Source organism: Lactuca sativa, chromosome 3 (genome assembly GCF_002870075.4).
Source record: "Lactuca sativa cultivar Salinas chromosome 3, Lsat_Salinas_v11, whole genome shotgun sequence".
NCBI lineage: Eukaryota > Viridiplantae > Streptophyta > Magnoliopsida > Asterales > Asteraceae > Lactuca > Lactuca sativa.
Window position 1 is genome coordinate 230,023,909 of NC_056625.2, and position 20,627 is coordinate 230,044,535.

General features: G+C 37.2%; 1 pseudogene; it reads left to right on the forward strand.

The window, feature by feature from the left end:
- Positions 1 to 17,312: 17,312 nt before the first annotated feature.
- The window catches only part of LOC111909520 (protein SRG1-like), a 42,962-nt pseudogene continuing 39,647 nt past the window's right edge, over positions 17,313 to 20,627 (forward strand).

Genomic DNA, 20,627 nt, shown 5'->3' on the forward strand with positions numbered 1-20,627 from the left:
GTACACTGAAATATAAGCGTATGGTGTACACTGAAATATAAATAGACAAAATTAGATATATGGTCTCGTGCTTTATAAGAACATAAAGATTAAGTCTCTAACTTTTGTTTTGACGTTGATGGTCCATGTGGTTTCATTTTATTTTGTAGTCTCCTTGTGACTTATTTAGAAAGACTTTTATATGACACTCTCTCTCTCTCTCTCTTTTATATTTATTAGATGATTCATTTGTAACAAAAAATAATAAGGGAAAATGATGCAACCACCCTAGTATGTATTCCGATTTTACCCTTTCAGTCCCTAAAGTTATTTTCGTGCCCTTTAAGGAAACAAAGTTGATGTCGACTTGCTTTTTTGGTCAGTGGGACCTAATAAACCAGGTTAAAGCTGATGTGGCTAATGATTTGGATTTATTTTAGTAAAAAAAAAAGAATAATCAAAATTGGGGCATACCATATACCCCACCCTCTCTCTCTCTCTCTCTCTCTCTCTCTCTCTCTCTCCTTGAAAGTCGGAGGAACTGATGAGACCTTGCTGCTAAAGGAATTGCTAAATCTATTTCCATCCATACTTACATTTCTTGAACTTACATCAAAATTATGGACACGATACCATAAATTAGATGATTTATTGATCCCTTTTTCTGAACATTCTAACTACAACTTCTGTCATCTGTGTCGTTTTTCAGAGGTAAAACAAGATCAGAACAGCAGGTCTCTCTCACTTCAACAAGGTTATTGGAAGAACAAGAACCTCGCTACAGTTTTTAAGAGGTAAAACAAGATAAAAATAAGATAAAAAGCAGCTATGGGTGTATAAAAAGTTGTTAGATTAGTGGTGCATTCATGCCTGCAGGACGCGCGCTCACACACAAGTTCAGTGACCCAAAGCGAATTTGGCTCGCATTTGCACCCCCTGCATGCGTGCACAGGAGAGAGCATTGGTTCTAATATGTCTTACAAAGGTAGCTAGTCTTTGTATTTATAAACCAATTTCATTTTCATTCTCCCACCAATGTGGGATGAGTTTTAAACCCACTTAACTCTTTTATTTTATCTTCCAATTGCCCTACTTTGACAAATAATTTCTCATTCATTTTTAATCCATTTTGGACGTGTGATATATCCAAACGTAGATATCACGGAGGAGAACACGAATATATAATCAATAATCCATGTGGTTTCATTTTATTTTGTAGTCTCCTTGTGATTTATTTAGAAAGACTTTTATATGACTTTGTCTTTGTTTTATATTTATTAGATGATTCATTTGTAACAAAAAATCATAAGGGAAAATGACGCAACCACCCTAGTATGTATTCCAGTTTAAACTTTTAGTCCCTAAAGTTATTTTCGTACCTTTTAAAGAAACAAAGTTGATGTCAACTTGCTTTTTTTGGTCACTACGACCTAATAAACCAGGTTAAAGCTGATGTGGCTAATGATTTGGAATTATTTTAGTAAAACTAAAAAGAGTAATCAAAATTGGGGCCTACTATATCCCTCCCCCCATCTCTCTCCCCTTGAAAGTCGGAGGAACCGATGAAACCTTGCTGCTAAAGGAATTGCTAAGTCTATTTCCATCCCTACTTACATTTCTTGAACTTACCCCTGAATTATGGACACAGTACCATAAATTAGATGATTAATTGATTCCTTTTTCCGAACATTCTAATTGCAACTTTTGTCATCTATGTCGTTTTTAAGAGGTAAAACAAGATTAGAACAAGAGGTCTCTCTCACTTCAGCAAGGTTATTCGAAGAACAAGAACCTTGCTACAGTTTTTAGGAGGTAAAACAAGATCATAATAAGATAAAAAGCAGATTTGGGTGTAAAAAGCTAGTAGTTTGGTTATCCCAAGAAGTAAAAGGCTTTATGCACTGCAACCAAGGTTGCGGAAATCGCTCGACGTAGGCTAATCGGTGGACTTGGGTCAAGGGATTAATCGGCTAGGCGGGGATTAATCGGGAGATTAATCGGGGAACATTAAATATTAAAAAAGTTATTATAAATTAACGAATATAACATTAATCCTACAAATATAAGTAAACAAATTAACAAGTTAATAAATATAACATTAATCCTAAGAATATGAATGTCAAAATCATAAATCACTCATGATACAAATGATACATATGATACATAAAGTTAATAAATCACTCATGAGGTTGGTGGAGTAATTTTCTTTATAGAATTTGAGGAGTTGATCTCTTGTATCTACCCTTTTTGACATTGGCTTTACCTCAAGTGTATCCCAGTTCCCTATGAGATACAAAACAAAACAACTATTATTTAGTAGTTTTAGATACCTAAACTTGAGAGAGAGATTCCATTATAAATGATATTTTATAGATTTAAACAAGAAAGTGAATTACTAAGATGTTTTTGTAGCTGCATCATATGACATTAGTGGTTTGATAAAGAACTGTGCAAGTCTATACAAGAAAAGACACGATAAGAAAAAAGATTAGTTAAATTCTACAAGGACAAAATGGGAATACCATGAACTAATTAAAGAATTGTCAAAAACAAGTGAAATGTGTCTATCTAAAGACTCTTCACAATAGTCAACATTAACATCAAAGTAGTAATTGGTGTGCTCAGGGGATGTATAGGCATTGGACTCATAAATTTCGAGTTCTCTGACATCTAAAACTGAGTATATCAATAATTCTGTGAGAATGAAAGTCAACAAATCAATTAAAAATGCAACTATGTGAATATCTAGACATGTTGGATTCTTAGAGATTGCATTTCAAATGAAACACCAACAGCAAATGAACATCAAACACTTGGAATCCATTGGAAATTTGCTATACCTCTCAATCTATTTCGATTTAGTATTTAGGCATAACATCAAAAACTTGGAATGCATAATGAAATAACATGTAGCAGCAACATAGCAACAAAACATAAACATTACCTCAAATTGAAATTGAAACAGGAAAAATGTAATTTTTTCGGCACTTACCAATTCCCAGCAAGAAGAATACTAAGCATTTGGGACGATTTAGGAAGAGATAACATTCATAGATGATAAGGATTGGTATCGGAGGGCTCTCGGAGTCATAGACGATGTCGGGGGAAAAGCAGCAACTCTGATTCGAGAATGTGACGGTGAGGTTGGAAGGAAACACAAACCAGAGTAGAATGCGATATCGTGAAAGTTGTACACAGTAGCGTTACCCTTCTTTTCTTCTAAACATCAATTGGAGCACTTGTCTGTTGATTGCATCGATTGAACTTGAATTCTCCACCCTTCTTTTATCTAACAGGTCGGATTCAACACATGGAAAGAAAACGATGAATCTTCTGATCGACTTCAGGTGGAATCAACTGATGGAACCGAAAATCGATCAAAGAAAGAAAAGGGAAATTGAAGCAACTGATGGAACAGATTATCGATCAAAGCGGCATGCCCAACTGTGAAACCCCCGTTCCCCAAAGCAACGAGAGGAGAGACCCCAGTAAGATCCACACATGCATGCTTCCCTCCTATCCATCTAAAGAACAAAATGTCAGTCGGTCTATGTGTGGACCTTCCATCCTGCGGGTCCGTCAAAAAGTTCACTGGCGCTTCTTTCTTCACATAAATACCAGCACATCAACAAGCATCAAAGAGAACATCCCGAACCACATCATGTCTATACTTGAAACCAGTGAGCTCTCTACAATGAACCGCGTGTTCCCCAAAGGTATCCAAGCATGCTTTGCGACAAACTGGGCATATCTTGTCAATTGGGAATATGGGAATCATGAGGCGGAACGAAGGATAGTCTGGTACTCCACAGGAGACATATGCTGGCCAAGATTATCAATAGAGATAGTTAGTAGAAAATCCTAAGCATGAGGTGCCCGGAGACACTCAAAGACTGCTTTCTGTCTGATAGTCATGTCGAAGTCGACTTCCATATCTTGGACGATTTTGCTAAAAAGGGCACACGCCAAAGAAACAAAAGGGTAAATCAAAGAAAGTTGAGGTTAGTGACCTAAAGTTGTGAGCTATCAAAGAAAGAAAAGTTGGGTAGAATGAGATGATAAGAAGTTATATGAAACAATTATAACTCATCCTACATCGTTGTTGGAAGCATTCATCAAAAGCAACTTATTCCATAAAAGGGAGCTTCTATGTCTTGAAAAACGAAACCCAACTACTTTTTAGGCAAGCTGGCTCTTTTGAGTTGCGGTCCCTTAGCGTTTTCTTGATCGATTTGGGCCGATTTGGAGTCCAAGTAGGTCTGATTTGGACCGAGTTGGACTGACTTTGACCAATACTGACCAGAGTCGATTAGTTAACCCTTTAACTCTTATTTGTAATTGGTTGGAGGCCGCCTAGCGTCTAGGCGCTGATTAATCACCGCCTAGACCAATTTTTAGAACACTGATTGGAACTAAGTTTCACCATTAACCATGCATGATTTGATGAAAAAGATAGTTTTCTTTTCTTGAAGATTTGTGGTAAACAAGATGAAATCACACAAACCCACAATAAGGTTCAAAAGTAAGACAATGAATTTGTACCTCTTTTTTTGAAAGATCCAAAAATTTGTTGTCCTCCAAGAGAAAAGAGAAAGAACATGTAGTGATTGGTGGCTATGGTTATTTGAGAAGTTTTTGGATGGTTAATCAAATGACTCAGGTGGCGGTGAATAAATACACTGTTGGCGGTGGTTGGCATTTGGGTTTTACTCCGATCAACAGAAAAAAAATAAGGGGCGATGGAGAGGGTGGTACCTCTCGGTGGTGAAGGAAAAGGGGATGTGGGTGGCTGAGAATGGAGCTCTGACATCAACAATTATGGGGGGTGTTGGTGATTTCTGGTGGGGAATAAGATGGTGGCAATGGTGGTTCTATGGTGGCACAAGTCCGAGAGAGAGAGAGAGAGAGATGTTGGGCCCTAATTTTGATAACTAAAAAATTGCAAATCATCTGCCACATCAACTTTAACATGGTATATTAGGTCTTAGTGACCAAAAAAGCAGGTCGACATCAACATTGTTCCCTTAAAGGGCAGGAAAATAACTTTAAGGACTGAAAGTATAAAATCACAATACATAAAAGGGTTGTTGCATTAGTTACCCAAAATAATAATTACCCCACCTCTTCTCCACCCTCCCCCACCTCATTTTTAATTATAAAAAAGAACCTAACTTAAGAAGCACCAACGGGCTTATTATTGTATTTGTAAACTTGTTCTTGAACTAGGGTTTGTATGTGATTGAACATAAGCCGAATTTTAAAATGGTCCTTGATAAATTCATTACAATCTATAACTAATACTCATGGTAAATCCAAGATAAGATAGGAGAAATCCATACAAAAACGAAATGGCTAGTGACAAAAACTGTAACCTTGTTTGACACGAATTCTACAGATGAGTCTGAGATAACTTTTGTCCCTATATCACTTCATATAGATTTTGAATATGTTGTTTTCTCATAGATTGGTTGCAACACGGTCGGCTTTAAAGTTGCGAAAGTTAAATATTTCAAAACAGGGTTGAAGGTTACAAAAAAGGTTTACTTGGGTCATTTATATTTTATTTAATAATAAATGGAAAATATAATAAATAAATGGCAAAGTTTAAATGAAATAAATAATGATATAAACGTTATTTTATATAGGTTAGAGACCAACCACCAAAAAAAATGAAACCATATGAACCGATATAATCTAAAAAGATTTAGAACTAAACTTCCAACTTTTTGTAAAGCACATGGACCATTTATGTTATTTTGTATATAAAAATTGGACAAAACTGAAAAAATTATCCTTATGGCTTCTCAAAAATTGATGAGAGAGTCCAAAAAATTTCTACGGCAGTCCAAAATCAAGATTTTTTTTGTGATTTTTGTGTTTGAAAAACTTGAAATGACTGTTTTATCATTTAAATTTTTTTTTTCACTCTTATTTTAATTCTTTATTAATTAAAAAGAATTGACCGATCTCTCTCTCCCTCTCTCACATACACCCCCATCTGAATTCTTTCTCCCTCTTTTTTTAACTAGATTTGTTTCTCTTTCTCACATCTTCTTCTTCTCATTTTTCTTCACTTATATAGTCAGATGAAAAAAAACTCAGATGGAAAACCCTTTCTCTCTCTCCTCTTTCTCTCTCTCTCTTTCTCTCTCTCTCTATATATATATATATATATGTATATATATATATATATATATATATATATATATATATATATATATATATATATATATATATATAGGCTTAGGTTATTTTGATTTTACTAAATATTGTGTGCTAGAATGCACAGATCTGGACCACCGGATGGAATAGAATCAAAGGTAATGATTCGAGTGTCTATGAAAATAGAATAGGATAACATGTATCATATAATCACACAAATTTCAGCATAAGGGCATTTTAGTCAATTAACCTATATTAAAAAAAGGAAATTTTCGGATTTTTAAGGATAATTAATTCCTTTATTTTTAAAAATCTGAATATTTTAAATTAATTCAAATTTAAAAATCTGATTTATTCTGTCAGAATGACAGAATGCCAACCTAAACTAGTAAATATATTTTTCGATTTTATTCTGTTAGAATGACATAATGCCAACCATAAACTAGTAAATATATTTTCGATTTTATTCTGTCAGAATGACAGAATGCTAACCATAAACTAGTAAATACATTCTGAAAGAACTCACAAAATCGATTCTTGAACTAATAATATATCAAATAATTACATTGTATGATTATGATACATTGAATAATAACAACATTCTGAAAGAATAACAAGTGTAATTCTTAAAAAATAACGACATTCTTAAATAGTTAGTGTGATCACTCTTTGATTCATTCTTCAAGCCATTTCTATCACAAATTCATTGCCAAATATTTTGTAGTAATAGACTTGTAATAACTGCACATTAAACATATAAATAATTAACATTATATAATAATTGCATTGCATGAAAGCCAGTTGCAATAGAATCCCGACAAAATCATTCTTATGTGATTATACCATAATCATTTTTATGTGATTATACCGAAAACCAATTATGACAAAATCATTCTTATGTGATTCTGCAAGAATATAACGCTCTTTATACATTATTCAAATAGAAGAATAACTTAGATGCAAAAAATTCTTAAAGAATTAAACAATTGAAGATGAAGATAACACCTGATGATAAGGTAACAAAGTTATATTCATAGAATTAGCTTAATGTAACATCCTGATTTCCCAGGTATATTATTTTATTTAATTATTTTGGTGTTTAAGGGGGAACTCGGCGAGTTGGAGCCAAGACTCGCCGAGTAGGGTTGCGGATGTTCATCCGGGTTCACGTCCGGACTCGGCGAGTCCATTAGTGGACTCGGCAACTCCACGCTGTTTAATGAAACCCTAATTTCCAGGGTCTGAGACCTATTTAAAGGGGCTTATGGCCGTCAATTGCGGCCACCAACCCCAGAGAGAAACCCTAAAGAGATTTTGAGCGTTTTGGGAGAGAGAAGAGGCCATTGTTGACCTTTGAAGCTTTGTTTCGCAAGGCAAAAGAGATTCTAGCTAAGAGGAGGCAAGGGAGGTGGACATCCTTCGATTTTGGTGCTCAGAGCATCATCTTGGAGGTATATTTTGGCTTCCTTTTCTGTTGTCATGATAAACATGGGGTTAGGGTTTCTTGACCCCTTTGTTGGTTAGATTTGATGTCCATTTCGTCCCTATTTGTAATGAGGCTTGGGATGAGATCCATAGAGGTCCAGAGATGCTTTATTCCTTAAGCTTTATGAGCATACATGGGAGTTTTGACCTAGAGTTATGAGATATGGGGCTAAAACATCATCTAGGAGCACATAGTTGTTGTTTGAGCACCAAGGTTTGGACTTTACGTGATTATCATGCCTGGGGAGGCCAGATCTATGATCGTATGGAACAGATCTGACCTCTGAAGTGAGTTTGAGTTATGCATGGCATGGACTCGCCGAGTCTGAAGAACAGACTCGACGAGTAGCATGAAGTTTGCCCGTAACCACTCAGCGAGTGGTCTTGTCGAGTTAAGGGGTCGACTCAGTGAGTCAGGGAGAGTCAGGGGGGACTGAGTCAAGCCAGAACTCGTCGAGTTGTTCTTGAGACTCGACGAGTTGATTCGTGGTGGCCCCGCGATTTATGCCAGGTGAAACTCGTCGAGTCATAGAAATACTCGACGTGTCAAGAGAGGATCCAAGGGAGTCAGTGGACACGTATAGACTTGCCGAGTCGCCCTAGTGCACTCGCCGAGTCTGGTCAAAGTTGACCGTTGACTTTTGTTGACTTTTAGGGTTTGGTCAGCGATGTGGACTTTGGGCCAAGAGAGGGGTAAAATGGTCTTTTACCCTTAAGAGGGTGCCAAGAGAGGGTTGATTCTAGTCTCAAGAGTTATATTCATGAGAGTATTTGCCTTATGTGTTAGGCGGTGGCGAGTTCGAGATTCAAGTGTGGGGATATCTGCTTTCTGCTTGCTAGGTGAGTCTTCTCATTATACTTTACCTTGAGTAGGTAACCAGAGTTATGTGACAGAGTATTTGTATGCTATGTGTTGTACTGCATTATTTCTATGTGATTTATGTTGTGCATGTTTACAGAATTAGAATCGGAAGGTTCCCAGAGTTAGAACCGGAAGGTTCACAGAGTTAGAACCAAAGGGTTTATAGAGTAGGGTCCACGAACCCACAGAGTTATAGCCTCGAGTGGCTAATATGTGTTATGTGTGGTATTTTGGGGAACTCACTGAGCTTCGTTCTTATACTGTTTTGTGTTATGTGTTTCAGGTTTCTCTCAGGATCACGGGACGACACCGACTCGATTGTACACACCAGAGAAAGAGTGATGTTCATAGGATCCTGGTTTATTATGCAAGTCAAAATGGAGTTATGTTTTTGCAATTCGATTATGAATGAGATTTTAAGAAAAGTGTTTTTTAAGAATTAAACATTTATTTTTAAATGAAAATTTGTTTTGAAATTTACGATGTTACAAGTTGGTATCAGAGCCTTGGTTTGAGGGATTCGGATGCACCTTCGGGTAAATCTGGGCTCAAACTGAGGAAGTAAGAAAAGTTTTCAAAGAAATAATTTTCTAAAGCAAATAAGAGTTCAAAGAGAAAGCGAGAAAGAGCAGTGTGTACAATCAGCCAGAGCCCAAACGGTGATTTCCCAAAATACCCTTACTTTTGTGTCATGAGATATTTATGATGCACTTTATGAGATATTATTGCATGCTAGAGACAGGCTAGGTATTTCATATCTTAGGACTAGAGTGGCCTGATTTGTGATGCCTTAGCCTAGGGATTGTTGTTATATGCGATGTGCTTTTGAGTATGTGATGAGTGAGAATATTTAGTTGGAATCCTTTAGGGGATTTGAGTAGTGGAGTAATCTAGGGGAGATACCTAGATGAATACCGTGGTACTTAGCGAAAGAATAGGTAGAACCCACGAGGGGAAGAGTTGCAGAGTTCGGTGGTACTTTCGACGTTGAGCAGAGCAAGCGGAGTTATCACCCAGAGTGAGTCATATGTATTCTTCGATGCTCGAATGTTGCTTGCTTCGTGCTTTGTGGAACTCTCGATGATGGGAGTCAGCTACCAAGCGAATATGACGATATTCAGGAGGTAGATGGCTGGCATCATTAGGAGCTCTTCAGCAGCTGATGGCAGAGAAGTGTGGGAATCTAAGAAGAGCCTAGGGAGTAACCTTAGCCAGATGAGTGCGCTGGCAGAGTAGAGAATTTCGCTAGGGAGCGAGCACGTGCGGCGGAATTGGTAAACGAGAAGGTCGAGCAGCTACTTAAGAGCTCCAGGATAGTCCGTGTGGAAAGTATGGGTAGATGTGGCAGGTAGTATAGGCCCGTACTACTGAAAGCAGAGGACCCATACTTGATACAGGGAGTATTCTGAAGGTTCTAATGAGCGGATTGAGGAGTGATGTTATGGTTCGAGTACCATACATCGGAGCAGATGGAGGAGTGATGTTATTGTTCGAGTACCATACATCGGAGCAGATGGAGGAGTGATGTTATGGTTCGAGTACCATACATCGGAGCGGATTGAGGAGTGATGTTATGGTTCGAGTACCATACATCGGAGCAGATGGAGGAGTGATGTTATGGTTCGAGTACCATACATCGGAGCGGATTGAGGAGTGATGTTATGGTTCGAGTATCATACATCGGAGCGGATTGAGGAGTGATGTTATGGTTCGAGTACCATACATCAGAGCAGATGGAGGAGTGATGTTATGGTTCGAGTACCATACATCGGAGCGGATTGAGGAGTGATGTTATGGTTCGAGTACCATACATCGGAGCAGATGGAGGAGTGATGTTATTGTTCGAGTACCATACATCGGAGCAGATGGAGGAGTGATGTTATGGTTCGAGTACCATACATCGGAGCGGATTGAGGAGTGATGTTATGGTTCGAGTACCATACATCGGAGCAGATGGAGGAGTGATGTTATGGTTCGAGTACCATACATCGGAGCGGATTGAGGAGTGATGTTATGGTTCGAGTAACATACATCGGAGTGGATTGAGGAGTGATGTTATGGTTCGAGTACCATACATCAGAGCAGATGGAGGAGTGATGTTATGGTTCGAGTACCATACATCGGAGCGGATTGAGGAGTGATGTTATGGTTCGAGTACCATACATCGGAGCGGATTCAGGAGTGATGTTATGGTTCGAGTACCATACATCGGAGCGGATTGAGGAGTGATGTTATGGTTCGAGTACCATACATCAGAGCGGATTGAGGAGTGATGTTATGGTTCGAGTACCATACATCCGAGCGGATTGAGGAGTGATGTTATGGTTCGGGTACCATACATCAAAGCGGATTGAGGAAGTGATGTTATGGTTCGAGTACCATACATCGGAGCGGATCGAGGAGTGAAGTTATGGTTCGAGTACCATACATCAGAGCGGATGGAGGAGTGATGCTATGGTTCGGGTACCATACACCAGAGCATATTGAGAAGAGATGTCATGGGATGTGTATTCTTGCTTGGATTTTGAGCAGTAGTGGAAAGGGTTTCGGAGGATCATCAGTGTGTTTTGAAGAGTTAGCACCTTCCTTGTATTCCAATTGAGTGTTTGGATGCACTGAAGTTGCGCATTGAGTGAAATAGGAAATTATTATGGGATTTAGAGGAAATGTATTGTTGTATGTGTATGGTATTGGGAGTAAGCAAATCAGTGGTATAGGCAGGACATTGTGATGCTCTGTTATGGTGTTCCGTGGTTTCCGCGTATAGCGTCCCGATTTCGGAGTTATTTAGAGTCTTGAGTTTAAGACGACTAGTGATGTATCATGTATCTATGGTTCCAGTGGGAGCCCTTCGTGTATTGTCATCAAGAGGGATTATTTAAGGAAGTGGATCTCCGCAGAGGTAGGTTCTGTGTTATGGCGGTTGCTGCCAGAGTCTGTAATGCATATCTGGGCAAGTGTGTGTAACTATCTAGGATGGTCTTCGGTGCAAGAGTTAGTAAACATAGTGTGGCGTTGTAATGAGAATGATAGTATAGGGTGAAGCTACAGGGAGCCGTAGTATTCACCAGTTAGAGGGTGTTGTGATGCTACGGGGAGCCGTAGTACTTACAAGCCAGAGAGAGAGAGAGTCGTGATACTACGGGGAGCCGTAGTATTCACCAGTCAGAGGGTGTTGTGATGCTACGGGGAGCCGTAGTACTCACAAGCCAGAGAGAGAGAGTCGTGATACTACGGGGAGATGTAGTATTCACCAGTCAGAGGGTGTTGTGATGCTAAGGGGAGCCATAGTACTCACAAGTCAGAGGGAGGGAGCCGTAGTACTCACTAGTAGAGGCTGTCGTAATGTTGCGGGAAGCCATAGTACCCACTAGACAGAAAAAGAGTGTGATGAGGGAGTGTTCTCCGATAAGTGCATGATGCAGAAGAGTTTTAGGCTTGATTAGCCCTAGTGTTGAGTTTATGGAGCCTAGTGGTTAATGAGATATTTAGTGATAGCGGTCACAGGGAGGAAGTTAGTGAGATATTTTGGATCATGTTATGTGTGACCCTTGGGGGTTCAGTTGTGGAGCCAAAAGCTGACCTAGTGCTCGGTATCAAAGATGAATATGAGAAATAAGCTAGAGTTTACCATGGTGATGTCTGTGGACACTTCAGAGCGAGCGAACGATTGAGACGCTCGCGGATATGCTTCGGGCTTGTGTATTAGATTTTGGGGGGGGGGGGGGGGGGAATTGTGGCCCGTATTTGCCCTTGACAGAGTTTTGCTACAACAACAACCATCATTAGTGCATCAGTATGCCACCCTTTGAGATGTTGTAGGGAAGGAGGTATCGGACCCCATTTGCTGGGGAGAGGTAGGGCAACGTGTGATGGGAAGTACAGCGATCGTGCTTCAGACGTCAGAGCAGATACAACAGGTCAGGTAGAGGTTTTTGACCGCTCAGAGTCGCCAGAAGAGTTATGCGGACAGGCGCCGGTCCGAGCTCGAATTTTTGGTCGGTGACTTCGTACTCCTGAAGATCTCTCCTTGGAAAGGAGTGATCCGATTCAGGAAGAGGGGCAAGTTGGGGCCCGAATATATCGGTCCTTTTCGGGTGATTACGAGGGTAGGCAGGGTAGCCTACCGGTTGGAGCTACCTGCAGAGCTAGGTCAGATCCATGACACATTCCATGTGTCAATGTTGCGAAAGTGTATAGCCGATGAGTCGGCAGTAGTGCCATTAGAGGACATTCAGGTGGATGCGGGCCTGGACTACGTTGAGAGACTAGTGGCTATTCAGGATCGAAAGATCAAGGTTCTGGGGAACAAAGAAGTGCCTGTGGTGCAGGTCCAGTGGCAACACCGGAAGGGGTCAGAGCTTACTTGGGAGTCGGAGCACGAGATGCGTGAGCAGCATCCGGAGTTGTTTCCAGAGTGAGACTTCGAGGGCGAAGTCTGATTCTAGTGGGGGAGAATTGTAACATCCTGATTTCCTAGGTATATTATTTTATTTAATTATTTTGGTGTTTAAGGAGGAACTCGGCGAGTTGGAGCCAAGACTCGCCGAGTAGGGTCACGGATGTTCATCCAGGTTCATGTCCGGACTCGGCAAGTCCATTAGTGGACTCGGCGAGTCCACGCTGTTTAATGAAACCCTATTTTCCATGGTTTGAGACCTATTTAAAGGGGCTTATGGCCGTCATTTGCGGCCACCAACCCCAGAGAGAAACCCTAAAGAGATTTTGAGCGTTTTGGGAGAGAGAAGAGGCCATTGTTGACCTTTGAAGCTTTGTTTGGCAAGGCAAAGGAGATTCTAGCTAAGAGGAGGCAAGGTAGGTGGACATCCTTCGATTTTGGAGCTCAGAGCATCATCTTGGAGGTATATTTTGGCTTCCTTTTCTGTTGTCATGATAAACATGGGGGTTAGGGTTTCTTGACCCCTTTCTTGGTTAGATTTGATGTCCATTTCGTCCCTATTTGTGATGAGGCTTGGGATGAGATCCATAGAGGTCCAGAGAAGCTTTATTCCTTAAGCTTTATGAGGATTCATGGGAGTTTTCACCTAGAGTCATGAGATATGGGGCTAAAACATCATCTAGGAGCAAATAGTCGTTGTTTGAGCACCAAGGTTTGGACTTTACGTGATTATCATGCCTGGGGAGGCCAGATCTATGATTGTATGGAACAGATCTGACCTCAGAAGTGAGTTTGAGTTATACATGGCCTGGACTCGCCGAGTCTGAAGAACAGACTCGACGAGTAGCATGAAGTTTGCCCGTAACCACTCAGCGAGTGGTCTTGTCGAGTTGAGGGGTCGACTCAGTGAGTCAGGGAGAGTTAGGGGGGACTGAGTCAAGCCGGAACTCGCCAAGTTGTTCTTGAGACTTGGCGAGTTGAGTCGTGGTGGCCCTGCAATTTATGCCAAGTGAAACTCGTCGAGTCAGAGAAATACTCGACGTGTCAAGAGAGGATCCAAGGGAGTCAGTGGACACGTATAGACTCGCCGAGTCGCCCTAGTGCACTCGCCGAGTCCGGTCAAAGTTGACCGTTGACTTTGGTTGACTTTTAGGGTTTGGTCAGCGATGTGGCCCTTGGGCGAAGAGAGGAGTAAAATGGTCTTTTACCCTTAAGAGGGTGCCAAGAGAGGGCTGATTCTAGTCTCGAGAGTTATATTCATGAGAGTATTTGCCTTATGTGTTAGGCGGTGGCGAGTTCGAGATTCAAGTGTGGGGATATCTGCTTTCTACTTGCCAGGTGAGTCTTCTCACTATACTTTACCTTGAGTAGGTAACCAGAGTTATGTGACAGAGTATTTGTATGTTATGTGTTGTACTGCATTATTTCTATGTGATTTATGCTGTGCATGTTTAAAGAGTTAGAACCGGTAGGTTCCCAGAGTTAGAACCGGGAGGTTCACAGAGTTAGAACCAGAGCGTTCATAGAGTAGGGTCCACGGACCCACAGAGTTATAGCCTCGAGTGGCTAATATGTGTTATGTGTGGTATTTTGGGGAACTCACTAAGCTTCGTGTTTATAGTGTTTTGTGTTATGTGTTTCAGGTTTCTCTCAGGATCACGGGACGGCACCGACTCGATTGTACACACCAGAGAAAGAGTGATGTTCAGAGGATCCTGGTTTATTATGCAAGTGAAAATGGAGTTATGTTTTTGCAATTCGATTATGAATGAGATTTTAAGAAAAGTGTTTTTTAAGAATTAAACAATTATTTTTAAATGAAAAATTGTTTTGAAATTTACGGTGTTACACTTAATTATGCATTTTTTTCTTTGATAGATTCCATTATTTATAAATATTTGTGCTAGACATGTAATTATATAAACGTGTCAACTATACTTAAAGAATATTGGTTCAAATTAGAAATTGCAATATCGATTTAGAAAGAACTAACTTTGGTGTTTGAAAAAATCACTAAACAATTACTCAGGCGAGAACCATTGATGAAATTTCTTCAGCTGAGATTTTTTTCTCTTCACCTTTGTACGTAACTAAAATCACAAGCTTGTCATTGAGTCCTCCAGTGATCTTGAAAGGATACAAACTATTGTCAGCCTGAACCATGTCATCTCATCACTGAATCTCCTACCAATAAAACACTTAGCATCTGAAAAATAAACGTGGCACAAGCAACCACATTATGATAAAAAGGGATGTGGGGTTAGAATAAAAAGAATGGTGTTATTCTAACTTCACAGAGAATCACAATAAGAGGAAAATCTATCAGAGAAGAATAGGCTATGAAAAATACATTGACTTCTTCACACCAAACTTCATTGACTTTCTACATTGACTTTTCATTTTTCTGTAATTATAGATACTTTCTTCAATCGATTTTCAATTCACATCACACTTCGACATCTTATACCTATCTGTTATTCAAATCGAAAAATATGAACACCAATTTTGACTTTTTAGAAACAAACGCCAACTTATGACCGTGAAGTGCAAGTTGTATCAGAATATTTCTTCAATCGAAAAAAAACATAAATAGAACATTGAAGAAATTGAATTAATAAGATGATGAACACAATCTCGATCTCATATCAAAATTGAGATAAAGTTTGGACGACTTGATAAAATCAATTTTATTTTTTCAATCATAGATGTCAAAAGAAACTTACCAAAACAATTTTATCGCAAGAAACTGGATCCTTGAGAAATCAAAATATGTTCAAAATCAATCGACAATAGAAGGCCTGGTGTTGCCGATTTGGGTTTTAGTATTTCTACCTGTTGCTGAGTCTTGATCGGATTTAATGGCGCCGATGTAGACAAACTTGAAACCACCTTCGCCAATCTTTGCTGATCGGTTGAAGCCATTGGTGGCTGATTTGAGTTCGGGGAAAGTGAAGACTCGAAGATATAAGACAGGATATAAGAGAGACTAGGTCAAATATATTGATTTTATTTCCTTAATTACAAGATTTCAATTAAATGATCCCTTAGTTAAAAAGTACAAAAGGTCCAAAATACCCTTAAATGATTTATTTAATTATTTATTATTTCTTGAATTCTCATTGGTGCATTTAGGAATGCAATAGTTGCTAGAAACATTTGAACCTAGCTCTCTTTCTCTCTCTCTCTCTCTCTCTCTCTCTCTCTCTCTCTCTTCTCTTAATGTGTATATATATATATATATATATATATATATATACCTATCTATTTATCTATCTATCTATATATCTCCTTTTTATCTTAAGCATGTGTGAATAAGTGATCCAAAATAACAAAAACCCATACATAAATAGTCATTGCAACGAAACACAGATATACTTATTGGGATGAAAAAGCTTTGATTTTTATAAGTTCTTAGCAGCAGCCCCAAGAGACCAGTATGGAAACCATCTACTCTTAAAATGGATTTTTCTACTTGCAAGCAAGCAGTGACACATATAAACACGTACCCCAAACACATATATTTTTCATCTAATTTTGATATCATAACCGCTAATCAAAAGAATCCTCCTACACACCGCCACCATCTTTGTTGTACACTGTGATCTACAGAACGGCTCACCCTCTGATAATACTACACAACGTCGTACTATACAACCCACCCCCCCAAAAAAAAACAATGATTTGGCTATTTATTTGAGTGAGTGAGGGTACGTATAGTAGCATCAAAACAAATTGGAGTTTTAATCCCTAAGTACATAATTTGCTATGTAATTGAAATAGCTAATTTATATATTTTTTAAAATTTTTTTCCATATATTTTAGAGTATTATTTAATTAAGAACAAGATGAGACGACACTCTTTCTTTCTCTCTTTTCACAATCTTTCGTTCTTTTAGCAGTCGTATAACCCATAAGCACCATCACCAATAATAGTAGTCATAACTGCCACCTTTCCCGTCCCCGACGAAGGCAACAAAATCAGAGCAACATGACGCCAATAATGCCCAAATCTCAAGGTTGTGCAAGAAGAAGCATCGACAATGGATGAGGGTTACATCATAAGGTACTCTGAAATTAGGGGTAACTCTCGGTTGTAAAGAGTATTTCATGGATGATGTTTTGGGTATGATTTGTTCAAGAAAGACTTTGAGGATTTTATTGATCTTGAGAGAGAGAGAGAGAGAGAGAGAGAGAGAGAGAAAATATTTTTAATTGTATTTGAAACAAATCAGAAAAATCAAAATAAATTATATATAGGTATATTAATAATTTCAATTTGGACATGGCAAAACATGGTTTTAAGGGTATAATATGCATAATTTGAACTTTAGGGAATCACACGCCTAAATTTTGATAAACAAAGGGACAAACTTTACATTTTTCTCTATATATAAGGACTACCACACCAATACATGTAGAACACACATGGAAGCGAAGGGAAGAATTTTGGGGAGTTCCCTTTTAGTGCCTAGTGTGCAAGAATCGGCAAAGGAACCGCTTGTTGAGGTTCCTCCCAGATATGTTCGGGTCGATCAGGAGCATCCAATATCATCATGTCAGCCGTCTTCTACACTACTAGAAGTACCTGTCATAGATATGCAACTCTTACTGTCTGAAGATTCAAGTAATTTTGAATTGGGAAGGCTACACCTTGCTTGTAAAGATTGGGGTTTTTTCTGGTAATTATATAATGCATATTGTTTTCCAAATGCCGATTCTATTGCATGATTAAATTTAAAATATGGTGAAAAAAATATTTAACATAATGTTGTTGATTTTGGTAGTATTGTGTTATAAGCTGGGAGAAACCATACTCATTGACAACAATAATATTATTGAAACCGATTACAAATATAGTTGAGATTGTGCTCACAAAACATGATTTATGAATTTCATGTTACATATGACAAATCATGGATGAGTTATTCATTGTTGGGGAAGATGAAAGAAGAAACACAATAATTTTTCAATTTGCCAATGGAAGAAAAGAAGAAGTTTTGGCAAGACGTAGGAGATATTGAGGGATATGGACAAGCTTTTGTTGTCTTTAGGAACAAAACCTTGATTGGGCGAACATGTTTTACCTGGTTACACTCCCTCGTGAAATGAGGAAGCCTCACTTGTTTCCTAAGCTACCTCTTCCATTAAGGTCATTTGTCCCTCTATTTTCTACCTATTTTCACTTTTAATTATATGGTAGTATGATAAATCATAGACATTATTTCGCAAGATGGAATTGAAAAAGTGATAAACTGGTCTATTTAATTAAAACAAAAGGAGTGTTTGATTTGTCTGATCGAATGATCCTTGTTTTTGTTAGTTTTCATTCCTTATGCAAAAGGTTTTTTTTCATTCAAATATAAATCCGAATGAAAATATTGCAATATAAACTTTTTTTTGTTTTTAGTGTTTTTTAGTTATAAAAAATACACTTACGGTATATTTAAATTTATTCAATTTCTATGGGTCAAGCCAAACATATATAACAATTTTTTTTTTATTTTTTTTACCAGAAGGCTGATTAAGTAACTGAAAATCATCTGATTGACTTATGTTAGAGATAATCTAGGTTACTGATTTGAATTATCAGATTCTTGGAACTTCTATACTAATTAACTCTTAGTTTTATTAATAACTGAAATAGTCTAATGGAATAAATTAATCTTTATTATTCTAAACTAGATTATAACCCGCGTTAAATGCAGGGAACACATAATAATTAAAAAAATAAAATTTATGTGAAACAGATGAAAGAAAACATAGAATCTTAGATCAAAAGAAATTACTTGTCAAATAAATCCATAAGCAAACAATAAAACTAATAAAAAAAAGTCTTCAACCCAAAATGACAGATAATGATGAATGACTTTAAGTTATTCGAGCTTTTCCATTTTTGGGATCTTTAAAGAAGGAGCGGCAATAGAATCTTTAATGTACAATGATGAGAACTGTAAAACAAAAAAACAATAAGCAAAAAGAGCATCATTAACACCAAAGGGCTTGTAGCCTAGCGGTATCAGGTGGTGCCTTCTCTCTTTGAGGTCGAGGGTTCAAGTCTTGTCGTAGACATAGGTGGAATAGGTGTTGTTAGCTTAGGAGTAGATTAGATTTGCCGGTTAAAAAAAAAGCATCATTAACCAAAGGGCTTGTAGCCCAGCGGTATCCGGTGTTGTCATCCCTTCTTGAGGTTGAGGGTTCAAGTCCCGTTGTGGACATATGTGAATTTAAGGTGTAGTTTAGGAGTAAGTTAGATCGCCGTTTCAAAAAAATAAAAAGAGCATCATTAATGTTGAAATAAATTCTAAATATAGAGATAAATTCATATATTACCTGTTTGATGTTAATTTTTTTTTCCAATTGAGCAATGATTGTATTTTACTGCCCTGTAGGTGACAATGAAAGATAAGTAAGTGTTAAAAAAGTAATAAAAATACATAAAAATAATATTGTTTATTAAAATTTAATGAAATGGAAATAAAATTTAAAGAAAAAGTATCATAAAATTTAATAACATATAGGTGACAATGAAATATAAGTGTAAACAAAAAAAAAGTAATAAAAATACATAAAAATAATATTGTTTATTAAAATTTAATAAAATGGAAATAAAATTTAAAGAAAAAGCATCAAAAAATTTAATAACATAGAAATAAAACATAAAATCTGAAATCGATTAACATCTATATTTTTCTGCCAAATATGAAAAGCAATTAGAATACCCATGTTATGCAAAAATACATAAAATTTGTAGTAATGACATAAAAATCTGACAATCTAAATAATAAAGTTTGTAGAAACATTACACAATTAATAATAAGAAGAATCTAAATAATAAAGTTTGTAGAAACATTACACAATTAATAATAAGAAGAGATCGACATACTTAATTGATTATTAAAATAATAAATCTATATAAAAATAATATTGAGTGAATGGATGAGGAACTAAAATTACCAGATTTTTAATAATTGTAAATTTATCAGATTTATGCAAAATAGAGGAATAATAAGAGATTTCATTGCATAGTCTAAAGTTGATTTATGTAAATTAATAAAGTTGATTATTAAAATTATTTGAATAGAAATAGAAAAGAAGAACATAAATCAATTTTAATCCATATTTTTCTGCCACATAGTTGCAGTGATTTGAATAACATAAGAATTTGACAATCTAAAAAATAAAGTTTGTAGAAACAGTACCTGCTGGTCAATTAAAATCATGTCCGTTCCTTTTGCTTTGCTCGACCTAATGAACGGATGATGAAGACACAACCCTCTTTGTATATTTGATGAACTTGGCAAAATTAGTCCCTCCTTATTTGAAGAGAGCAAAACCCACCCTTGTGGTAATTGTGTGGCAAAATTAGTCCCTCTTTATGAAAATAACAATCTAAAAGGTATAAAGCATTAATAAATTATATAACTTATAGTTAATGCTATAAATGATAAAATTATACCTTGTTGTGGTATATTAGTTAATATTAATAAAAATAATAGAATTATAAGTAGATAGATATAAAGATATTAGTTATTAGACGAATCCTAAGCTATAATATTCTTCGTATATATGTGCACGAAAGTATTGAGAAAGCATAAAAAGGAAAGTATTGAGAAAGCATAAAAAGACATTATACTCATAACAATATATGTTATTCAATATAATTGTGTACAAAGGAAATGTACATTGTCTTAATCGACTATAAACGAAGATTTGACAAATATATATAATAATTAATTGAAA